General features: G+C 40.0%; 1 protein-coding gene across 3 annotated transcripts in view; it reads left to right on the top strand.

The window, feature by feature from the left end:
• Positions 1 to 23,231, top strand: part of CPNE4 (copine IV) — an 853,737-nt gene that overhangs the window by 343,343 nt on the left and 487,163 nt on the right. The gene's annotated exons all lie outside the window — the stretch shown is intronic.

Raw genomic sequence — 23,231 nt, 5'->3', positions numbered from 1 at the left:
GATTTTAATACACTGCTTTCAAAACTGGATAGAACAACCAGATAGAAACTAGACAAAGGCACAGAAGAACTATACAACAGAATATCATCTCACACCAACAATAACAGCAAAGATCAAAAAAGTAGAAGACAATAAATGCTGGTGGGGATGTGGAGAGACTGGAACACTCCTGCATTGCTGGTGGGATTGCAAAATGGTCCAACCTCTCTGGAAAACAATATGACACTTCCTCAGAAGGTTGGAAATAGAAATACCTTATGATCCAGCAATTCCTCTACTTGGTATTTACCCACAAGAAAGATGAGCCATAACACTAGTAGATATATGCACTATTTACAGTAGCAAAAAGATGGCGACAGCCTAAGTGCCCATCAACTGAAGAATGGATAAACAAACTGTGGTACATACACATAATGGAATATTATGCTACCTTGAAGAACAACAAGGAAGCTGCAAGTCACCGCATAACATGGATGAACCTTGAGGACATTATGTTGAGTGAAATTAGTCAGTCACAAAATGAGAAATACTGTATAGGACCACTACTGTAAAAGACTAAGAAAAAGAACCCATACTAAATGGGGGGGAGGGGGAAGAGATTCTTTGCTGGTTACTGGAGTGTGTGAGGAGAGGGAAGGGAAAGTGGAGCCCAGTGCAGGAAATAAACACTTATAGTTTGGGTGCTAGGGAGGGGGGTCAAAAAAGGGGAGGGGAATGGAAGAACAAAGAGGACCGGAAAACAATTAGGCAGGTTTGCATGGGCTAAGTGGAACAGAGGTAAATAATGATGTGTGCACAACCTTGGAACAACAGGGCTCTGGGATACAGGGATTGAGACATGGTTGGAATGGGGGAAAGATGGGAAATAATGTTAAGTTGCTTGGCTGTCTTTTGGATCTTGGTTTTCCCTGGCATACCATTATAAAATATACGCTTGATGGGAAGAGAAAGGAGTAGCCACAAATATCACCATAGAAAGCTTATAAGTCTGTCTTCTGCCTTTAACTGATTGTTATTGTTGTTGTTAAGTGCCATCGAGTCAGTTCCAACCCATAATGACCCTGTATAGGGTTTCCGAGGAACAGCTAGTGAGTTTGAACCGCCAACCTTGCAATTCAAATGGCTTTGCAGTCTGGCACATTAACCCACAGCACCACACCAGGACTCCATAACTGATTGGAATACCTAAGATGGGGCTACAATGTACCCAGTGAAGGAGCCTTCCTGTGGCATAAGACCATAGATGGAATCCTGAACTGCATCCAGAATCTTCTGAGGTGGGACATTTCCACTTGAAAGGATAAGCAGATCAGCATGGAGTTGCTAGAAGAACAGAAGATACTTCTTGAAAGAAAGATCGACAGGAAAAATCCAAAACAATATAGGCAGTCCGACTGATTACTACAAGAACAAGCAAGTTGCTCGCCCAGGAGACATCAAGGCAAGGGGTCAGATCCCCTCAGGGCAAATCCCCTTCCAAGACTAAGACTCAATGGAAATACATGCTCTGATTGGTGACCACGTTCATCACCAATAAGGGGAATTGAGGGAAAAACCGCAATGAAGCTGCAAGCTAATCCCTACAACGTTCAATAGACTCCTATGAACCCAGGTGGAGACCTGGTTAGCCAGCTGTGTGGCAAGACCTGGGAACTCTTGGGCCCAGAGTCAGTGACATAGCTACAGAGTACTAGAGTGGAGAGTGAAGTATCCAGCTGATAAGAAGACAGGGTATATGCATACGAAAACCCACACTTACAGATTGTTGGGGACCTGCCTCGACATAGGGGTTCGGTTCACGAGTAGGAGATACCTGACGGCGATAAAGACATAGCAAGAATACACAGAAGGAGGCAAAGAGAGAGACAATGAGGCACCCCAAAGCCAGGGTGGATACATCACTGGTGGGCAGGCTTGGGACTACAGGCATTGTGGCCTCTGCAGGCAGCAACTCACTGCCCTGCAATCTTTACTTCATGCCCTCCATCTTGTAATGCACTGCAATCTTTACTGCATGCCTTCCAACCCTTAATGCACACCTGGGGAGACCCGGGCCTCTGTTTTATTTAGGGGAGGAGCTTCACACCAAGCTGGGAGGTACTTAGGCAAGGTACAGCTAATATCAGTTCTTTTCCAGACATTCAGGTAACTTTACATCGTACTTCGTTGGTTCGAATCCCAGGCTAGCAACTTGGAGTCTCAGGCCCAATTAACATATCTATAGCCCCTGAGCTCAGTTGGGGGAAGGTGAGAGTTAAGGACAAAAGTTTGGGCGGAGTCCCACTGTTTCAGCTTCCTGAGCCAGGTTTTCAGGAAGACTCGAGATGCCTAGGTGAATGGGCTGCACCTGGAAAAGGATTAGGGAGGATGGGTTCTTTGTCTATAGAACAAAGAACCGAGAAGTAGCTAAGATATTTTTAGTTAGTCCTTTTGGAGAAAGGCTTGACCTTGCAACCTTTAGTCTCGGCTTTAGGAAAATATCACATTTATCTGTTGATTATCAAAGGCTCCGTGTATTAAATTAATACATATAACTGAATATTAAGATGAAAGACAATTTGCTATTAACTGCCAGTGGCCTCATTTGTTACACTCGGGCCTATAGGACCTTGAACCTCTGACCAGTCTTACACGGTCCACAACAACAGATAATACCCACTTGACCTGGCTTCAATTACTGGATGATCAGAGCTCATCTAGAAGAAGAAAGAAGTGGAAAAAAAGAGTAATCTGATACAATTTGATGAACTTGACCTACACCCATGGATGCAGTAGCTCAAAAGAGGGAACAAATCTTTACAGCGAGAATCATTCCCACCCCTCCATACACAGAGTAGACAGGGATGAGCAACTTGGACATTGGCTACAAAGGCAAGAAGTGACTGGCTTACAATCTTTCAAGAGGGAGCCTAGATCCAGAGGGCATGGAGGAAGGTAGAATCTCCATTGAGTAGTATCCAATCTGTATGGGTGGGGCTGATGAAAGGAGATGGCAATAGGTCCCCTGTGGTACAATGGTGAATAATTAATTGTTAACAAGACTGACTGCGGAGGGTTGGAAATTTAAAGGTGGATGTTTTGTAGAAAAAGGAGGGGAGTGATTGACTTTGCAGTATAGGAGCCGAGGTCCCTGGGACCATCAATGGAGAAAAGCGGACAGCAGTGACCTCTACACCCAGAGAAGCAGTGACTTTAGAGATGGAGGCAGAGAAGATGACTTGGAGAGATGGAGCAGCTGGGGACTTTAGACCCAGAGAGGGAGAGGGGCTGTGTGCTGACGACTGGGACTAGGCTTACAAGGTATACCCTTTGGTTGCTTGATGATGTATGGAGGGGATTGTAACCATGGCAGTGAAATGATATACGATGGGATGAATGCAAAACTAATGTTCTCCTATGTAAACTATCATGTAATTCACATTAAAACATTTTAAAAAACAACAGGCTTTCATTCATTTATTCATTCATTCAGCATTATATATCTTTTCTGCGCCAGGTATTAAAGGGACTATCAGGAATCATGATATAATTCTGTCTCAAAATCTTACAATCTAATTACAAATTCCAGTATAAAACCCACTACTTCTATATCCTTTTTCATTTAAGTAAATGAACAGGAGAAATACCAGGTTCACTATAGCAAGTATTAGAGTGGAAACAGAATATAGTTTTGATGTATGGTCTTATTTAAATTTTGTAACATATGCATATCTTGAAATGTTTTGCAATGTCGCTGATGAAAGCATCCTGGCCTTCACTCCTAACCTTTATTAAGCAAAGTGTGATTGCAACAAGATTTTACAACTCCTGTTATTTTTGCATTCATTAGAAACTACCTTAGTGATGCTCCAAACTTGTCCACAATCATTTACTTCCAGAAAGATATTTAATTGCCACACACTCAGTGAAAATGAAAGTCCTGACCCTTTCTATATTCAGAACATTGGGCACATTTCAATCACAGCAACTGACAGGCGTGTGTTTACGTTTGATGTGAAGTTCAAGAGACTAATCTCAGGACTGTGCCATAGCTAAGTTTGTGACTTTCTGGCAGTACCGTAATGGAAGATTCAAGGGTATTGGGGGAAGGGAGATTTGATTTTCAAATACAGCTCTCCCACTTACATGCTATGAGGTCTTGGGTAAATTAGGAACCTTTCTAAACCTCTAAACCTCCAGTGAAAATAATCCAGCTTTGTTGGAGTTTGTAAAGAGAACTGAATGGTATGTGAAACATTCAGCGCAGCATATGGTACGTAGTAGGCTTAAAGATTTACAGCCTTGGAAACCCTGCACAGGGTCACTATGAGTTGGAACCGACTCCACGGTACTTAACAACAACAACAGGCTTTCAATAAATGTTAGTTTCCTTCCTCCTTTTACTGCATAAGAACGCTTGTGATATGTACATTGCCACTTAGTTCTGCCTTGCCAAGAAATGGGGAAATTATTTTAGAGATCTAGTACTGGAGAAACAAAACAAAACAAATTTAAGCCTGTGAATGAAGACAACTTCCCAAATGATCTCTGAGGTAGATTGATGTTTTTAGGCCTACTGGAGTGAGGTGATGGCTTGGATATGTGTCGCATGTATGTAAGTAAAGTATCTGCTGGCTTTGTAACAGGGAACCTTGGTGACACAGTGGCTAAAGCACTCCTCAACTAGCCCAAAGGTCAATTCAATTTCATCAGTGGCGCTATAGGAGAATGATGTAACTTCCATAAGGATTTACAGTTTTGGAGATGGGTCCGTTCTCCACTGTCCTACAAGGTTGCTATGAATCCGAATGGACTTGTTGGCTAGGAGTTTAGTATGGTTTTGGTTGACTCTGTAACATTTTGTCTGGGCAGACATCTGATTCTCTGTGAAGGTCAGACAAATGCCAGTCAGTTCCCCCAAACAGCAAAGACATCAACCTGGATAGCTCACCAGCAAACTCATGTCAAATTTTTTCTGCCTATTAAATTAATAAATCTGAATTTCCAGGGTTCATGGAAGATGGAGGTATGTTTAAGGAAAAGATTTCTTTAAATTACTATTTTTTCAATCCATGTTGGAAAATCTGCTGTCAAAGACCTTTTTATAGTGTTCAAGAACGGAAATATCCCTTAGAGGACTAAGGTGTACCTGACCCAAGCCATGGTATTTTAAGTTTCCTCCTATGCTTTTTAAAGCTGAACAGTGAATAAGTAAGACCACAAAAGAATCTTGTTGTTGGTAAGTGCCATCAAGTTGGTTCTTACCCATAGCAACACTATATAGGGTTTCTAAGGAGCAGCTGGTGAGCTTGAATCTCCAACCTTGCTGTTCAAAGTGACTTTGAAGTCTAGCACATTAACCCACAGCTTAGTATTATATATAAATAGGAATTTTCCTTAGCTACTGGTGTATTTTTCTTGCTTCCTGGAAATGGTATTTTAAAGGATACTCTTAAATAGTATTGAAGAGATACTCAGGGTTGATTCATTACATTTTGCTGTTTTCCAAAGGAGTTTATCAAATATAAATGGGAGCATGAGACCCTTTGGGGAAACCTAGAAGTCTGGGAACCAGGGTCTTTAAGGAATTGAGGCAGCATAAGAATATAAAGGGTAAATTGATTTGACGTGCTCATTTACTAAGAGTAAGAATCTGTCAGTTTACCAAGATGAGAACAAGTAAGCAAACCGCAGTAATAGTCTAGGCATTCACATTCTAGTGTACAGCTATCTTCCCCCTTCCTAATTACCCCACCTCAAAGAGCTATTGAGACATTGAAATGAGATGAGTTCAGGTTTCAGAGCCTAGAGTCTAACAAAATACTAAAAGGTATTTTTAAGAACAGAGCTTATGATGGAAATTATGTTGCTATAGCGTTTTTCTAGACGACAGAATCACTACTTATAAGAGATGTGTGTAAGGATTATTTATGCATAGGAGGTAAAGCAAGCATTGTTTGCATAGTATGCTGACCTGTGAGAGCCCGGGTGGCACAGTGGTAAAGAGTGCAGCTGCTAATCATTAGATTAGCAGTTCGAACCCATGAGCCACTCTCTGAAAAAAAACATATTGGCAATCTGCTCCCATAAGTTTGTTGTTGTTGTTAAGTGTTGTCCAGTCACTTTCAACTCATAGTGACTCTCTGTAGGGTTTCTGAGGAGTGGCTGGTGGGTTTGTACCACCAAATTTAAGGTTAGCAGTCCAGCACTTAACCTTCAGCCAGCCTAGTAAAGTCTGTGGAGCAGTTCTAGATATTCTGTCCCACCACATGCTGGGCTTGTCCTCCTGCTAGGAATGTGGTCAGCAAGCAGTCCTCGCTGGTGGTTCTTTCAATAACAGCCTCAACTGCAGAAAGCCCCCTTGCTTAAGGTCAGACCCCTCTTTGAGAGACCCACTTTTATTGACTAATCAAGGTGGAATAGAAAGACTCAGCTGTTTGCCCCACTGTCAGACTGCTCTGTCAGGCTATTTTAGCCCCAGAGGCCCACAAGACCCATAAGGTTAGCCAAGGCTACTGTTGGAGCTTCATCTCGTCTCAATTTTTCCTTGCCTTTTCTTCCCTTCCACAAGTGTTGATCCCCAGGGCATTCCCTAATTAATATAATGATAAACTCAGAGTCTGCTTCTAGGGGAATCTAATCTATAATACCCTGCATTGGGCATTTTACATTTAAGCCTCTTAAAACCTTATACCCACAGCACCACTAAGGGGCAATGCACTAAACTGCAAGGTTGGTTTGAACTGAGGGTCAGCAGTTCAAATTTACCAGCCACTCCTTGGTGGCTGTGAGTTGGAACCGACCAGAGTGCGCTTAACAACAACAACAACCTTATATAGGGTTGCTGACTCGATGGCACTTAACAACAACAAGAAGAAGAATATTATGGTGTTCTGGTGTGGCACTGTAGGATAGACAAGGTCAGCAGTTCAAACCCACCAGTCACTCCTCAGAAATCCTATACAGCATTGCTATGAGTAGGGAACCGACTCAACGACACTTAATAGCAACAACAGTGAGACATCCTATTATCCCGTTGTAATAAATGAGGAGATTGAAGTTCACTGCAGTAAACATTATGTTTAAGGAAATACATTAAGTGATAGTACTGGGATCCAAATCTAGTTCTCTTTGATACCAAAGACCAAGTCTTTTGAAAAAATTGTTAGTGTATCTCTCTTGTTGGCCTGAGAGAACAATTTCCTCTCTGAGTGTGAACAGCTGTGTCCCATTCTTCGGGCAGGATCAGAATTATACTGTCCACAGGATTGTCTAGGTTGGTTCAAACGAGCTTTCCTTTCCTTTTGGCTTTAAAAATTAACATCCTTCTCTAACTCCCTGAGTTAATGACTATTGTCTTAGCCTAAAAATAACTGGTGTCAGGTTTTACACATTTTCAAACATTTCAATGTTATCATTTAAAAATAAGCTCTGGGATTTTGTTTTCTCTCTATTGGCAACCGTGGTTGCTATGGAGTTCAAGTAATAGATTGTGATGTTTAACACTGAATTAATTACTACTTCTCACTCCTAGGGAACATCTAATTATACATATTCATGCCAAGCAGGAGTTGGTTTTCTTAAGGAAAGTGTTTATATGCTGGAGTGTGTGTATGTGTGTCCTTTGACTAGATAAGCTGTATTATGGAAAGGTCTTGTAGAACACATCTTTTTCTTCCTTCATTACAGTTTCTCTGGGCTATCTTGAGATTGTATTTTTGATTTATACACCCAAATAGCTCTTCTTGCTTGTTAATCATAGCCTGTGGCTTTAATTTTGAGTAAAATGGTCAGGTAAAGCATAAAGATATCCCCTATTTTCTCCCTCAGTTTTACTCTCTTGGGTATTTCTTCATGAAGAAATACAGCTTGTATGTTGTAGAGTGGGTTTTGACCACCAGGGAATCTTATATAGAGTTTCTGAGGCTGTATATCTGTATAAGAGCAGAAATCACAGCTTTATCCCATGGAGCAGCTGGTGGTTTCCAACTACTGACCTGTGGCTAGCAGCCCAATTTGTAACCCACTATGCTTTCATCAGAGTCCTGGTGTGGTGCTGTGGGTTAATGCACCCGACTGCAAAGCTGTTTGAATTGCAAGGTCGGCGGTTCAAGCTCACCAGTCGCTCTTCGGAAACCCTGTATAGGGTCGCTATGGGTCGGATCCTACTCGACGGCACTTCACAACAACACAACAATGCTTTCATCATGAGGTTCTTGTTGTTTAGTGGTTCTGAGGAGCAGAAAGCCTCATCTTTCCTTCCATTTATCATGAGGCAGTGGAGTTCCATTGTAAACAGCCTGTCATTTTTGGTATTAGTTACAAGTAAGTCTGAATCCAGCTTTTGCCAGTAAAATCACTTGAGGAAAGTCATGTCAGGTCTGAACCTCAACCCCACAATCAATAAAATGCAGCTGATTCTATCTACCGCTAAGGTATGGCACTATCGGATCAGCACGGAAACCATAAGGCTGGCAGTTCAAATCCACCAGGTACTTCTCAGAAACCCTACGTAGGGTCACTATGAGTCAGAACCAACCCAACAGCATTTAACAACAACAACAAAGAGAGTTAATCGATTGCAGAGATTAAATTAACTTCTTTTTTAAAAAATTAGAACTGTGTTTCTCAAATGTGAGTGTGTATATGTATCAGGGGATTTTGTTAGAATACAGATTCTGATTCATTAGATCACATATAGGATAGGATCAGAGGTTCTACGTTTCTAACATACTGCAGTTGATGCCAGTGCTGCTAATGGATAGACCACACTTTGAAGAGTGAGGACTTTAATACTGCTGGGTATATAGTAAGAGGTCAGTGGATTTGTAATTGATCATTATGAGCCCTTCATTAGTCATTATCCTACACTTTTGGGACAAAGGAGTACAAAATTCACATACATTAACCAGATGGAGACACCAAGGCACAGACAAGACACATCCTAGAAAGTTACATGATGACTTCCCTGGGCCTCGCTATTTATTGTACCCTTCTATTTTTCTCTTGTGTGGGCTGTTGTAATTCCTGCAGCTCCTAATGGGAGTTACCCAAGCATGTGTTTAGTAAAGAATATAAATCCTGTGGTGTTTTTATATGCTCAACTAATAAAGCAATTTCATATTTTACTGAAGAGAAACCTTTTTTTTTTACAGACAGTAAAATATGGAGAAATTTACTCCTTTTCATCGACTAATCACATGACCACAAAAAAAGAAGAGAAACTAGATTCAGGGCGCTCATTTGAAAATGTGATTGTGGCTGAAAGGCTTACCGGACTTAAGTGGTAGCAGTGACATAAAATGACACAGGAGTATTTTAAGATTAGAACGCAGTTCCTTTGCTGAAGAGATCTTGGGATGTTTATAGAAACACAAGTTGCAAACATTTCAGATGTGAGTAGGTGGTGTTTCTTTTATTTATGCTCTTCAGTCAGGGGTTGTGGTAAATTGTTTCTTCCTCAAGAAAGATGGGAAAGAACTTTTTGGCATTCCTTCTTCAGTTGAAAAGAGCTTCTCTCTCTAACCCTTTTGTGACCTATGGGACATATAGTGCCCACCTACATTTTCTCCCTTTTTGAGTGTAATGGGAGGCTGCTATTCCAATTTTAGTGCATGCTGACATCTGGTGGGAGCTTGTATAACTGTGTGATCTGAGGAAACAGACTTCATTCCATCAACGTCAGCCCAGAGACCATTTGGGACATATATGTCCCACTAATTATATCAAAATCCATATAACTTCAGTTTTTTTCATTCCATTCAAAATGTCTTCTATTGCTGAAACACATGGTTTTGACCCAAAAATCCAATGCAAAAAAATAATTTAGTATTGAAAAGGTTAATTCATGCTATGAACATCAGCAAGATAGTTTCTTGTCTCTTGAGTCTCCTGGTGTCTTGATTAGAACATCTATGTTTTTCTGGGCTACCTGTTTAAACATTTATCCTTTGCTGCTCTTTGTTGACCCATCTTTTTTGGATCTTGGACCAAGGCTGATTCGCCATTTTTTCCCTCAGCTGGTCTAGTATTTGTATATTTATTTATTTATTTAGCCCACTATATCTGATATAGTGAAATAACTTCAGCACTGGACTGCGAACAACAAGGTCAGCAGTTTAAATCCATCAGCTGCTCTGTGTGTACACTCTATACAGGGTCGTTATGAATCAGAACCGGCTTAACTACACTTAACAACAACAACTACCACTACTACTCATAAAGCATAGTGGATTGTGAGTTGGGCTGCTAGCCACAAATGACTGGGTCTTTTTATCCCAACTTTATTAGTCAGTGAATGTGGGCCTCTCAAAGAAGAGTCTGACCTTAAGCAGTTGGAATCTACCAGCCGCTTCGTGTGAAAATGCTGAGGCTTTTTGCTCATGTAAAGATTTACAATTTGGAACTATCGTCTCCCTAGCAACTTATTGACTCCTGCATCTTCTCCAAGTGTAACCTTCTCAGTAAAGCTTTCCCTGGCCACCTGCCCAGCATGGCCACTCCTATGTTCACATTTCTCAGCTTCCTAGGCCTGCTTTCTCAAGGGGATGCTATGTAAGTTGGAATTTGACTGGATAGCAATGTTCTGTTCTATTGATTTTTTTTTTTTTTTTTTTTTTTTTGAGTGGAACCCTGCTTTACTCTTCCTTCTCCCCCATCTCAAGTCCTGAAACTGTTCATATGTCAAAACCTCTCCTTACTTCCTACCAATATTACCTTTCCTCCCACATTAGGCAAATGTGAGTCTTCAGAAGCAAGAGAAATAGCTTTTGTTAAAAAAAAGTTAAGGATGCTCCTGATTGTGGTGGTGACTACACCGTTGTAGCCATTTGTCACAGCTCATCAAACTATCAGTGGGTGCAGTTCACTGTAGGAAAATTATACATCAGTGAGGTTGTTGTTGCTGTTGTTAATGATATGATCATAAGCATTGAATCATGGGAGAATATTACAGTATGGAGGTAGTAGTTGGCACTTAGGATACATTTCTTCATAGAAAGTAGTGTGGGCAAAGATCAGTAAACATTTAGTATCTTGGCTCTGAGCATAAGAGCAAATGCCTCAGTGTTAATTGCATTTGTCCTGTCCTTGTTGGCTTTTGTCTTATTTACAAAGTTACTCTCAGAAACCCTAAAACTAGAAATGTTCAGGTTTGTTTTGCTTTGTCATTCTGAAATGACCGATAGCTATTTCACTTCTGTAAAACAGTTGCTAAATCAATTCTGATTCATGGTGATACCAGGTTTGTCAGAGTGTAGTTGTACTCCACAGAATTTTTAATGACTGGCTTTTCAAAAGTAGATTGCCAGTTCTTTCTTCTGAACCACTTTGGGGCAGACTCTTAACCCCCAGCCTTTTGGTTAGCAGCCAAGTGTGTTAACCATTGGTATCACCCAGGGACTCTCAGACTCCTATAAAAGGGTATGGATGAGAATCTTTTAAATATGAAAACAATGCAGTTTTCATCTAAAAAAATTAAAATTAAAAAAACAGAAACTCATTTTTCTTGTCTGAAAATAAAACTAGGAAATAGTAAATGAATGGACTCATCTCCTGTTTCTAGCTTCCAAATGGAAAAGAAACGACCAATTGGAAAGTCCCAATATGCACATACTCAAGTCCTGTTATGGTGCTGTTGTAGGATAAGCACTGGACTGCTAGCCATAAGATTGTTGATTTAAACCCACCATCTGCTCCTTAGAAAGTCTATATAGGTTTCCAAGTCAGAAATGACTCCATGGTACTTAACAAGTTTCAAAAGTTCCATTTTCTGCCCACTCCTGCTTTGCCCCTCAGTTTCAGTTGTAAACTTTTCCAAATGAGTGTGACAATGCAGGGTAGTAAAGGGAAGACATGTTCATGCATTTAAATTCTGCCGTCTCTAAAATACCACCATGGCAACAGGAAAGTTTGAGAAACCTATCAGTGCCTAAGTACCAATGCTAACCCTGGATAGATTAAGTCCTATGCTTCTAGGCTGATGTTGTTGTTGTTGTTTTTGTTAAGTTCCATCAAGTCAATTCCAACCCATAGTCACCCTGTATAGGGTTTCCAAGGAGGAGCTGGTGAGCTTGAACCATCGACCTTGCAGCTCAAACGACTTTGCAGTCTGACACATTAGCTCCACAACACTCTTATTTGTTGTTGTTGTTAAGTGCTGTCAAGTCAATTCCGACCCATAGCGACCCTGTACAGGGTTTCCAAGGAGCAGCCAGTGAGCTTGAACTACTGACCTTGCAGTTCAAACAGATTTGCAGTCTGGTGCATTAACCCCCAGTACCACAACAATCTTATAAAAGTATTCAAATGCTTAGGGAATCCCTATGTGGTTGTTTGTTGCAGTTAAGTAGGTTCCCACTCAGGTGACCTCAGGTACAACAGAATGCAAAGTTACCTAGTGCTATGCTATATTCACAATCATTGGTACTCTCAAGCCCGTAGCTGTGGCCAGTGGGTATTTTGAGTGCCTTCCAACCTACAAAGATTATCTTCCAGCATCAGATCAGTCAATATTTTGTTGTGAACAGTAAGATTCTTCTTTGGCTAATTTTCAGAAGTAGATCACCAGGCCTTTCTTCCTAGTCTGACTTAGTCTGAAAGTTCTGTTGAAACCTGTCCACCATGGGCGACCTTGCTAGTATCAGAAATGCCAGTGGCTTAGCTTCTAGCATCATTGCAACACACAAGCTGCCACACCATTATGATAGACTGATAGATGGGAGGTAGACAGAAGCACCTTAAATAGCTATCACTGTAGTAGGTTTTAGGACTTCTTTCTAAGACTACTTTAAATATCACATATAGCCAGGTGCTGAGATCTTCCCACCCTATCGTAGAAGGAAGGCTCACTGTAAGGTGTTCTATGGCTCACTAAAATTTGAATTCGTTGAAATACTTTGAAATGTTCTCAAGAGGATTCATCTGCTACCATCTAAATCTCTCATGTTAAAATCTGGAGAGCAACCATGACTCTCTAGGATAAATATAGGTCAGTGTTACCCCAAGTGCTCTTCATCTCTATTCCTGGACACCTCCCTAAATTCTGTCCCTGTGCAAATTTTCATGCACTAGATTTTTGGAGAAATATTATCAAAAATATTATCAATTTGTCCAATTTTATCACCCCACAGACAAATTCCATAGGACTTTCTTTCTCTACAATGTCAAATGATTCTTATTTTCTTGCTGACCAGTTCTTCTCCCTTCAGATCATTTACATCTTGTGGCTATTTTTAGATTGCTACCAAGTCTACCTTTACCACCTACTGTTACTCCCTACTGGGTCTGCTCAGCCAAACTATACATATTTAATTCTTTTAATCTTTTCTCCACCAGACTCACCAGTCTCTTAAAATTGTATTGCTCTCTTTTCAGACCTCCTCCTGGTTGTTGATGCTTTGTGACCCAGCAGACTGTTTCTATGAGATGGCATTTGGAGGCACTGCTAACATCATATCCCAATGTCTCCTGCCTCTGTTAAAAATAAACAATGCAGAAAGGACTCATATAGTATTCATTAATGATATTTGTCAAACATTTTCAGTTCTCTGCCTTCTGAATACATAATAGGATTATAATTCCCGAGGTCTTATGATTGGCCAGGGCCACGTGACGAGTACTGGCAAATGAATTATGTACTGTGAGTCACTTTAGGTTAGGCATGTGAACTTCAAACAGAGCACTGTTTTCTCTCTGGCTCCTTAATTGCTAATTTCAAGATGGCGACTGCTCAGTTCATCAGATTCCATGAGTTACTACAATAAGAAGAAACCCCTCTGTCAAACTCTGTTATCCATGTCACATGAGCAAGGAATATGATTTTGTTGTGTTACGCTTCTGAGATCTCAGTGTGGGAGAGATTGTTATTGTAGTCTAACCCGATTTATCCTGACTAATACAACTGTTACAGATACCCTTAGAATGCTGTCAAACCTGGCAACCTGTTGTATTACAATTCTGAATATGTGAACATAGCAAATCTCAATTATCAAGTTCATGCCTTCACCAGAACCTGTTTTTAGTCTGTTCCAACTCGTAGCAACCTCGTGTGACAGACCAGGATTGTCATGTAGGGTTTTCTGGACTATAATAGCCTTTCTTTCTTAACTTTTTATTGTGGTTTGATTGAAAGTTTACAGAGCAAATTTGTTTTCCATTCAACAATTCATATACATTTTGATTCATGACACTGATTACAGTCTCTATAGACTGTGATCTTTGTGGAGGCACTGGTATTGTTGCTAAGTGCCCTTGGGTCAGTTCCGACTAGCACTGTTGTTGTTGTGAAGTATGTCGAGTCAGTTGTGACTCAGCTGCCCTGTATAGGATTTCCCAGGAGCTGCTGGTGAGTTTGAACAGCTGACCTGCAACCCATGCTTATCCTACAGAGCCACACCAGGACTCTAGCTCCGAAAGAGGAAACACAATGGGAAACCTCTTGCCAAAGGCCCAGGGGCAGAGAAGGAAGAGAAAAATTAAATAGTGCGTAAGTCTCCAATACAAGATTTTAAAAATCATGTCAGGCATAATTGAGCACATCACATTTTGGAGTCAGGGACAGTTATCAGGAATAAATGTGTGTGCTAGGACTGCTCCCAAACCTACTGCTCTATAGCATGCAAATCACACCCTGTTCAGTTGACAGCTATTTCAGTTTTTATTTAAGAACAAAATCGGTGGGCATTTTCCCCCTAGAGAAATAGGTTAACAAGTTTCTTTCAGACTTCGATAAAATAGAGTATTTTAGATAACCTACTAAACCACTTTAAGAGGAGTCTGACTGTAGTGTTGTTGCTGTGTTTTGTTTTGTTTTTTAATTCTTTTTTATTTTTTAAGATTTTGGTGAAGATTTGCAAAGCATACATCAGTGAAACAAATTATGCACAATTCAGTGACATTGGTTACATTCCTCATTGTGCCACCTTTCTTGGAATCCTTTGCCAAGTTTTTCACAATCATCAGTACAAACTCACTTCCTCTTTATTTTTTTTTTTAAGGTTTTTATTGTGGATTGAGTGCAAGTTTACACAGCAGACCATCAGTTCTACATTCAACAAATCATACATCTTGTTTCATTACACTGATTATAATCCCCTCCATGTACCATCAGTTAACAGTATTTCTCTCTATTTAGCTCTTTTTAAAAACAAACAAAAACCACTCAGGCATATATAATAATTTACCACCAAAGGGCACATTCTGCAAGTCTTTTCATGAATCTAGAGTCCTCAGCTGCTCCCTCTCCCCATGTTCCCATCACTGCCTCCATCTCTGGTGTCGCTGCTTCTCTGGATAAAGTCCCGCATTCCACTTGTGCTCTTCTCCCTTGATGGTCCTAGGATCCTCTGTTTCTGTACTATAAGATTAACTACTTCCACATTTTTGTTACAAAACTTCTACATTTACAATTGTGATAGCTGTAATTAGTCATGATAATAGTTACTTACTATTGAATCATAAGAAACTTATCCCCATCTCTTTTAACTAGACCCATCTAGACAAGTTATGGTGTTGGAGGAGAATATTGAAAGTGCCATGGGCTGCCAAAAGAACCAATAGATCTGTTTTGGAAAAAGTACAGCCAGAGTGGTCCTTGGAGGCCAGGATGGCCAAACTTCATCTCTCATACTTCAGACATATTGTCAAGAGGGACTAGTCGCTGGAGAAGGATATCATGTTTGGTAAGGTGGAGGGTCAGAGAAAAAGAGGAAGACCCCCAGTTAGATGGATTGGCCAAGTGGCAGCATCGATGGACTCAAGTGTGGCAACAGTAGTGAGGCTGGCCCAGGATCGGGCAGTGTTTAATTCTGCTGTGCTTTAGGTCGCTATGAATTGGTACCGACTCTGGAACCTAACAACAACAACAAGAAAACATAGCCAACCAATTGAAAGAGATCCATATTTTGTGCCTGTCCCAGAGAGGTAACCCAACAGAACGTAGAACTCAACGAACAATATCATTAATATCACATGCAAGTAAAATTTTGCTGAAGATAATTCAAAAAGGGCTACAACAGTACATCAACAGGGAAGTGCCAGGAATTCAAGCCAGAGTCAGAGGAGGATGTGGAACTAGGGGTATCCTTACTGACATCAGATGAATGTTGACTGATAGCAGAGAATATCAGAAAGATGTTTACTTTTGCTTTATTGGCTATATGGATCATGACAAGCTGTGGAAAACATTGTGAAGAGTGAGTATTCCAGAAAATTTAATTGTATCCATAAGGAATTTGTGCATAGACCAAAAGGCAGCCTTTCAAACAAGGGAATATAATGAATAGTTTAAAGTGAGTATAGGTGTGCACCTGGGCTGTACCCTTTCACTACAGTTATTTAATCTATATGCTGAGCAAATAAATCTGAGAAACTGGGTTATATGAAGAATAATATGACATCAGAATTGAAATAAGACTCATTAACAACCTATAATATGCCATTGATACAACCTTGCTTGCTGAAAAATACTTACTGATGAAGATCAAAAATCACACCCTTCAATATGGATAGCACCTCAATGTAAAGGAAACAAAAATCATCAAAAGTGGATCAATAAATAGCATCATGATTAGTGAAGAAAAGTTTGAAGTTGCCAAAGAGTACATTTCGTATGGATCTACCATCAACACTCATGGAAGCCGCAAGAAATCGAGCAATGTATTGTGTTATACAAATCTGCTACATAAAACCTCTTTAAATTATTCAAGAGCAAAAATACCAGATTGAGGACTAAGGTGTGCCTGACCCAAGCCATGATCTTTTCAGTTGCCTTATATGCATGTGAAAGTTGGACAGTGAATAAAAAAACACTATAGAAGAATTTATTCATTAGAACTATTGTGTTAGGGAAGAATATTAAAAGTACCGTGGCCTACCAAAAAAATTAGCAACTCTATGTTGGAAGAACTATAGCCAGAATGTTTCTTAGAAGCCAGGATGACTAGACTTTGTCTCTCATAATTTGGACTTATTATCAAGAGGGACAAGTCCCTGGAAAAGGACATCATGCTTGGTAAAGTGGAGGGTCTGCAAAACAGAGGAAGACCCCAAATGAGATGGATTGGCACAGTGGCGGCAGCAATAGACTCAGTGTGCGTAGGATAGCTATTAGTTGGAGCTGGCTCAATGGCACCTAACAACAGCAAGTATGACCAGTGTGCCAACATTGCTTAATGTGGATTTGTAGAATGGAACAATTAAAAGTTGCACACACTTCCCTAGTATGATTCTGTAGGATAAGCACTGGACTGCTAACTGCAAGGTCAGCAATTCAAACCCACCGGCCGCTCCTCGGAAACACTCTGCAGGGTCACTGAGTCAGACCTTACTCTGCAGCACTTAACAACAACACTTTGCAGCACACACATTTTCCACATAATGTTTGATATGTATTGTCAGGGCTGCTAGTCTCAAGGCAGATTTTAGAGAAGTTAGATTCTTTGGTTTTTACGTGAAAATTTGGTAAGTTTGCTTTGGGCTAATTGACAAGCACTAGACTGCAATATCTTCCTTTCTGTTCCTGACCCCTGGTTACTGTCCTGAAGGGGATTTCACCTCATTTTGCATCGTACTGTGCTAGATGTTTGTCTGAGTTTTGCTTTGCCTGAGCATTAATGTTGCATCCTCTTCCTCCAACTGAGTTAAAGCTTTATGCTTTTCTTTGTTCATAATTTCTATAACTTTATGGATACTTTGAACATAATTTTTCTTTCCTGACTTCATGACCTTTTTTTTTTGCTTCCTAATTCTGGCCAGCTTAATTTCATCTTCTTTATTTTCTCTTAGCTGCCACAACACTGGATCCTACTTGTACTTCTGGATTGTATAGATTATGTGTCAATTCATAAGAATAAAATTATTTTATTTTTCTGTATTGTTGTTGTTAAGTGCCATTGAGTCAGTTCCAACTCATAGCAACCCCATATAGAGTATCTGATGAGCAGCTGGTGGATTTGAACTGCCTACCTTGAAGTACACAGTCCAGTGCTGATTCTGCAGTGCCACTCCATACAGTAGTTCCGTATGCTCTTGTTGTTGTTAATGCCATTGAGTTGGTTCCAATTCATAGCTACCCTGTATAGAGTTTCCAAGAAGTGTCTGGTGGGTTTGGACCACTGACCTTGAGGTTAGAAGTCCAGTGCTTATCCTACTGTACAACTCAGAGAAACAGACACAGGAATTTGTAGTGAGGACTATTGATTTCTGATCCTCCCTAATGTTTTAGCTCACTATCTCAATCTTTCAGCAAATGCCTCTCTGAAGAATTGTGTTTACACTTTGCAGCTTTTAAGCTATGTGACTTTGCTTGACACCTTTGAGCCTCAATTTCCAGATTATGATTTTTACAGCAACCACATAAAGATCAGGAGGATAAATGAGAAGATGTACTTAAACACCTTAACCCAGGGCCTGACATGCTATTCACTGTTGTTGGGTACCATCAAGGAGCCTTTGAGTCACAGAATCCCCAAGGGATAGAGCAGAATTTCCCCAGAGGGTATTCTTGGTAGTAATGTGTATGGAAACAGACCATCAGCATTTTCTCCTGAGGAGCAGCTGGATTGGTTCTAACAGCCAACCCCTGGATTAGTATCTGAACCCTTAACCCTTTGTACTAACTGTATGTTAAATTAATTTAAGAAAAATTGATAAAAATGCCCTCCCTCTGGGATAAACAGGGGACTAATTTGAATGAAATTCTCAGTGTGAGAATTAGAGGTAGGGTTGGAAGAGATAGAAAACACGAAAAGGTGGACTTCCATGAAAGATAGCTTTGATAGAAAGAGTAGAAACTTTCATTTGTACTGGAAAACTGACCTGCTGGAATTGAAGTTGTTCGGTCATTTCTTTTTCCATTTCCCAGATGTTTCAACCCAAAATACTTATGTTATTATCTATCCCCTAGGTATTAATATTTTTTTACATATATATTTCCTCCATCTCTTTCTTTTCCCTCTTTTCTTCCTCCTCCTTTTCCTTTTCCTTCGTCCGCTCCTCCTCCTTTCTTCCTCTTTCTTTCTTTCTCTTTACCTTCCTTCTCTCTTTCCCCGTCTTCCTTCTACTCATCCTCCTCTTCATTTGACCTCTTTCCTAGTGTCTTGCAAGAATATTTTTGGCCAATGCAGGGATGAAATCTATTATCCTGATTATTTATGTCAACCTGGCATGGCACTGTAAGATAAACACAAAGTCGGTTCGAACTGCAAGGTCGAGGATTCAAACTCACCAGCCACTCCTCAGAAACCCTACACAGGGTCGTCATGAGTCGGAACCAACTCAATGACACTTAACAGCAACAAAAATAATCAATTGGTGACTCTTAAGAAACACCATCTGCTTTTTTAAAAACAGGATCATTTTGAAGGGCTATTTGGAGTAGCTCAATTATTCCTTTTCTGTGTTAAATTTGAGATCTCTACAGTAATCTCCCTGGAGTCCTGGTGTGACACCGTGGTTTATGTGTTGGACTGTAAGGTCGGTGTGAACTGCAAGGTTGGCAGTCCAAGCTCACCTGTTGCTCCTTGGAAATCCTGTACAGGGTCGCTGTGGGTCAGAACTGATTAGATGGCACTTAACAACAACAATGATCTCCCACTACACCTGTTAGTTTCTTATACTGTGGTTGCAGGTTGCTGCGATGCTGGAAACTTTTTCATTGATGTTTAAAATACCAACAGGGTCACCCAGGGTAGACAGTTTCAGCAGAGTTTACACACTAATAATAGACTAGGAAGAAGGACTAGTCATAGAGATTTGCAGAAATTTTCAAAGGTCAGCTTAAGAAGACCAAATAAAGTATCGTAATGAAATGTTCCAAGACCTGGAGTTAGAAAACCAAAAGGAAAGCAAATACTCAACAGTCTCAAGCTGAAAGACTGAAGATAAAATTCAAGCCTTGGGTTGCAACATTGAAGGATTCAATGTGCAAAATACTGAACTGTGCAGGAAGCATCAAAAAGAGGAAGAAATACACAGTCACGGCACCAAAAAGAATTGGTCAACTTTCAGCCCTTTCAGTAACGATCATATGATCAAGAACCTATGGTATTGAAGATAAAAGTCCATTTTCCACTGAAGGAATTCACAAACAAGGCTCCAGGAATTGACAAAATACTAATGGAAATGTTTCAACAAACTAATGCAGCGCTGGAAGCCCTCAGTTGTCTATACCAAGAAATTTGGAAGACATCTATCTTTCAAGCTGACTGGAAGAGATCCATATTTGTGTCCATTCCAAAGAAAGGTGACCCAACAGATGTGGAAATTATCTAACAATATCATTAACATTGAATTCAAGTAAAATTTTGCTGAAGACAATTTTAAAATGGTTGTAGCAGTATATTAACAGGGAGCTAGCAGACGGTCAACCCAGATTCAAAAGATGACATGAAACAAGGCATATATAGTATTATTGATTTCAGATGAATCTTGCCTGAAAGGAAAGAATAGCAAAAAGAAGTGTTCTGGTGTTTTATTGATTATGCAAAGACTTAGACTTTTTATAACAAACTTTGGATAACATTACACAGAATGAGAATCCCAGAATGCTTTACTATGCTCATGCAGAACCTGTAATTAGACCAATGGGCAGTCATTACAACATAACAAGGGAATCCTCTGTGGTTTAAAATCAGGGAAGGTGTGCGTCAAGGTTGTTTTCTTTTACCATAGTTATTCAATCTGTATGCTGAGCAAATAATCTGAAAAGCTGGATTATAATCAGGATTGGGGGAAGATTCATTAACAACCTGTGATATGCAAATGATACAAACTTGCTTGCTGAAAGAGAAGACTTGAAACACTTGCTGATGAAAATCAAAGAGTACAAACTTCAGGATAGATTCCAACTCAGTATAAAAGAAGTAGAAACCCTCACAATTAGTCCAATAAGCAGCATCATGATAAATGGAAACAAGATTGAAGATTTTAAGGATTTCATTTTATTTGGATTCACAGTCACTGCTCATGATAGAAGCAGTCAAGAAATCAAACAACATATTGCATTATTGCATTGGGAAAAGCTGCTACACAAGGCTTCTTTAATATGTTCAAGAATAAAGATGTCAGTTTGAGGATTAAAGTGCACTTGACCCAACCCACCGTGCCTTCAGTTGCCCATATGTATGTGAAAGTTGGACAATGAATAAGGAAGACTAGAGAGAAATTGATGTATTTGAATTATGGTATTCGTTCTGGTATGGCACTGCAAGATCAACACTGGACTGTGAACCACAGCGCCAGTGGTTCAAACCTACCAGCTGCTCCTCAGAAACCCTATATAGGGTCATTATGAATTGGAATTAACTCGATAGCACTTAACACACTTAACAACACTTAACAACACTTAACAACACACTTAACAACAAATAATATCGAAAGTATCATGAACTACAGGAAAAACAAATCTGTGTTGGAAGAAGTGCAGTCAGAATGCTCCTCAGAAGGATGATTATTTTGGACATGTAAAGTAGAAAGCGAAAAATACGAAGATCCCCAAGGAGACAGGTTGTCACAGTGGTCGCAACACTGGGCTCAAACTTAACAATAATTGTGAGAATTGCACTGGACTAGATAGTGTTTTGTTCTGTTGTGCATAAGGTCACAATGAGTTGGAGCCAACTCAATGGCACCTAACAGCAAAAAGGATCTACCAGGAAATTATGGTCTATTCTTACTCTTTTAAATGGACTTTGTAGTTATGATGTGCATGTTCACTTTGATTTCGTGTTATTTCAGATTTCATTGGTTTTTTATAATTGTCAAAATTTCATATTATTACTATAACAGCACAGTTGTGGGTTGACCCCTTTCACAGTTTTCTAAAAGTATCCATTGAATCTTTGTGTAACTGAAAGAGCTAATACATTTGATGTTGATTGCTGATGTAACAAATTACCACACACTTAGTCACTTAAGACAACACAAATTTATTATTTTAAATTCTGCAGATTAAAATTCTTACACTGGCTAAAATCAAGGTGTTGGTGGGGCTCCATTCCCATTTGGAGACTTTGGGGGAGAATTATTTTTCTTTCCTTTTCTAGCTTCTAGAGCACGTCCACAAGCTCTGGTGTGGCACTGTAGGATAAGCACTGGACTGGTTACTGCAAGATCAACAGTTCGGAGCCACCAGCTGCTCTTGGAAGACCTATACAGGGGTATTATGAGTCAACACTGACTCAGTGGCACCCAGCAACAACAGAGACTGCCCACATTCCTTGGACCCTCATTCCTCCATATGCAAACCAGTAACAGCAGAGCAAGCCTTTCTGTGTCAAATCACTCTGACATGCACTTCTACTTTGAATGACCCTTGCAGCCCTGATGATGCTGTAGGGTAAGCACTGGACTACTAATCACAAGGTCAGCAGTTCAAACCCACTGAGACTTTCTGTTTCTGTGAGGATTCACAGCTTTGGAAATCCTATATAAGGTTGCTATGAGTAAAAATGGACTCAAGGACAGTGGTTTTGTGATTGCTTTGAGTTCACTTGGCTAATCCTGGATAATTGCACTCTTTTAAAGTCAGTTGATTGTTGTTGTTGTTGTTGTTGTTAAGTGCCAATTAGGAACCTTCATTCCATCTATAGCCTTAATTCCCATTTACCATGTAACCTAATATAGTGGGAGTGGTGGTTGTGTGATGTTGAGTCAACTCAAGTCATAGAAACCCTGTGTAGAGTTTCTGAGGCTATAAATCTTAACTGGAGCAGTAAGCCTCATCTTTCTTCCTTGGGGTTGCTGGTGGGTTCAAAATGCTGACCTTGCAATGAGCAGCCCAACATGTAACACACTATGCTACCAAGGGACATTTAAAAGTTTGTGGGAAAATGGAACAAATGAATAAAAATCACAAAATACAAATGTTATTTCTCAACCTAAGCTCCATCAAGTTCAAGACACTTTTATAAGTGATAATAACAGACATCTAGTTCATCCCTAAAGAACAAAGGATCCTGAGAATTTAACCATGTCAGTGCCGTCTTTTTTACATAATTAACCAAAGAAAACTGGGAGTCCTTTAAATATTTCGAAAGATTAGGAACCAAAACTAAGCCAGAAGCAGTCCAGTCAGGACTATATAAGGTAGATGTCTAATGTTTCCTATGGAAACTCTTGCAAAATGCCCTTGTTTGGAGAGAGGAATGAGCAAGAGCATCACAGTGGTAGAGGACACTGGTGGAGCTCTCCCAGGTGTTTTTTTGCTAACTCATTAGCTAACTTTCTCAAAACACTCTTATAATAAGCATATC

This window comes from Chrysochloris asiatica, unplaced genomic scaffold (assembly GCF_000296735.1).
Source record: "Chrysochloris asiatica unplaced genomic scaffold, ChrAsi1.0 scaffold00028, whole genome shotgun sequence".
Lineage (NCBI taxonomy): Eukaryota > Metazoa > Chordata > Mammalia > Afrosoricida > Chrysochloridae > Chrysochloris > Chrysochloris asiatica.
The sequence above is the reverse complement of the archived record's forward strand: the minus strand, read 5'-3'. Positions and strand labels throughout refer to the sequence as shown.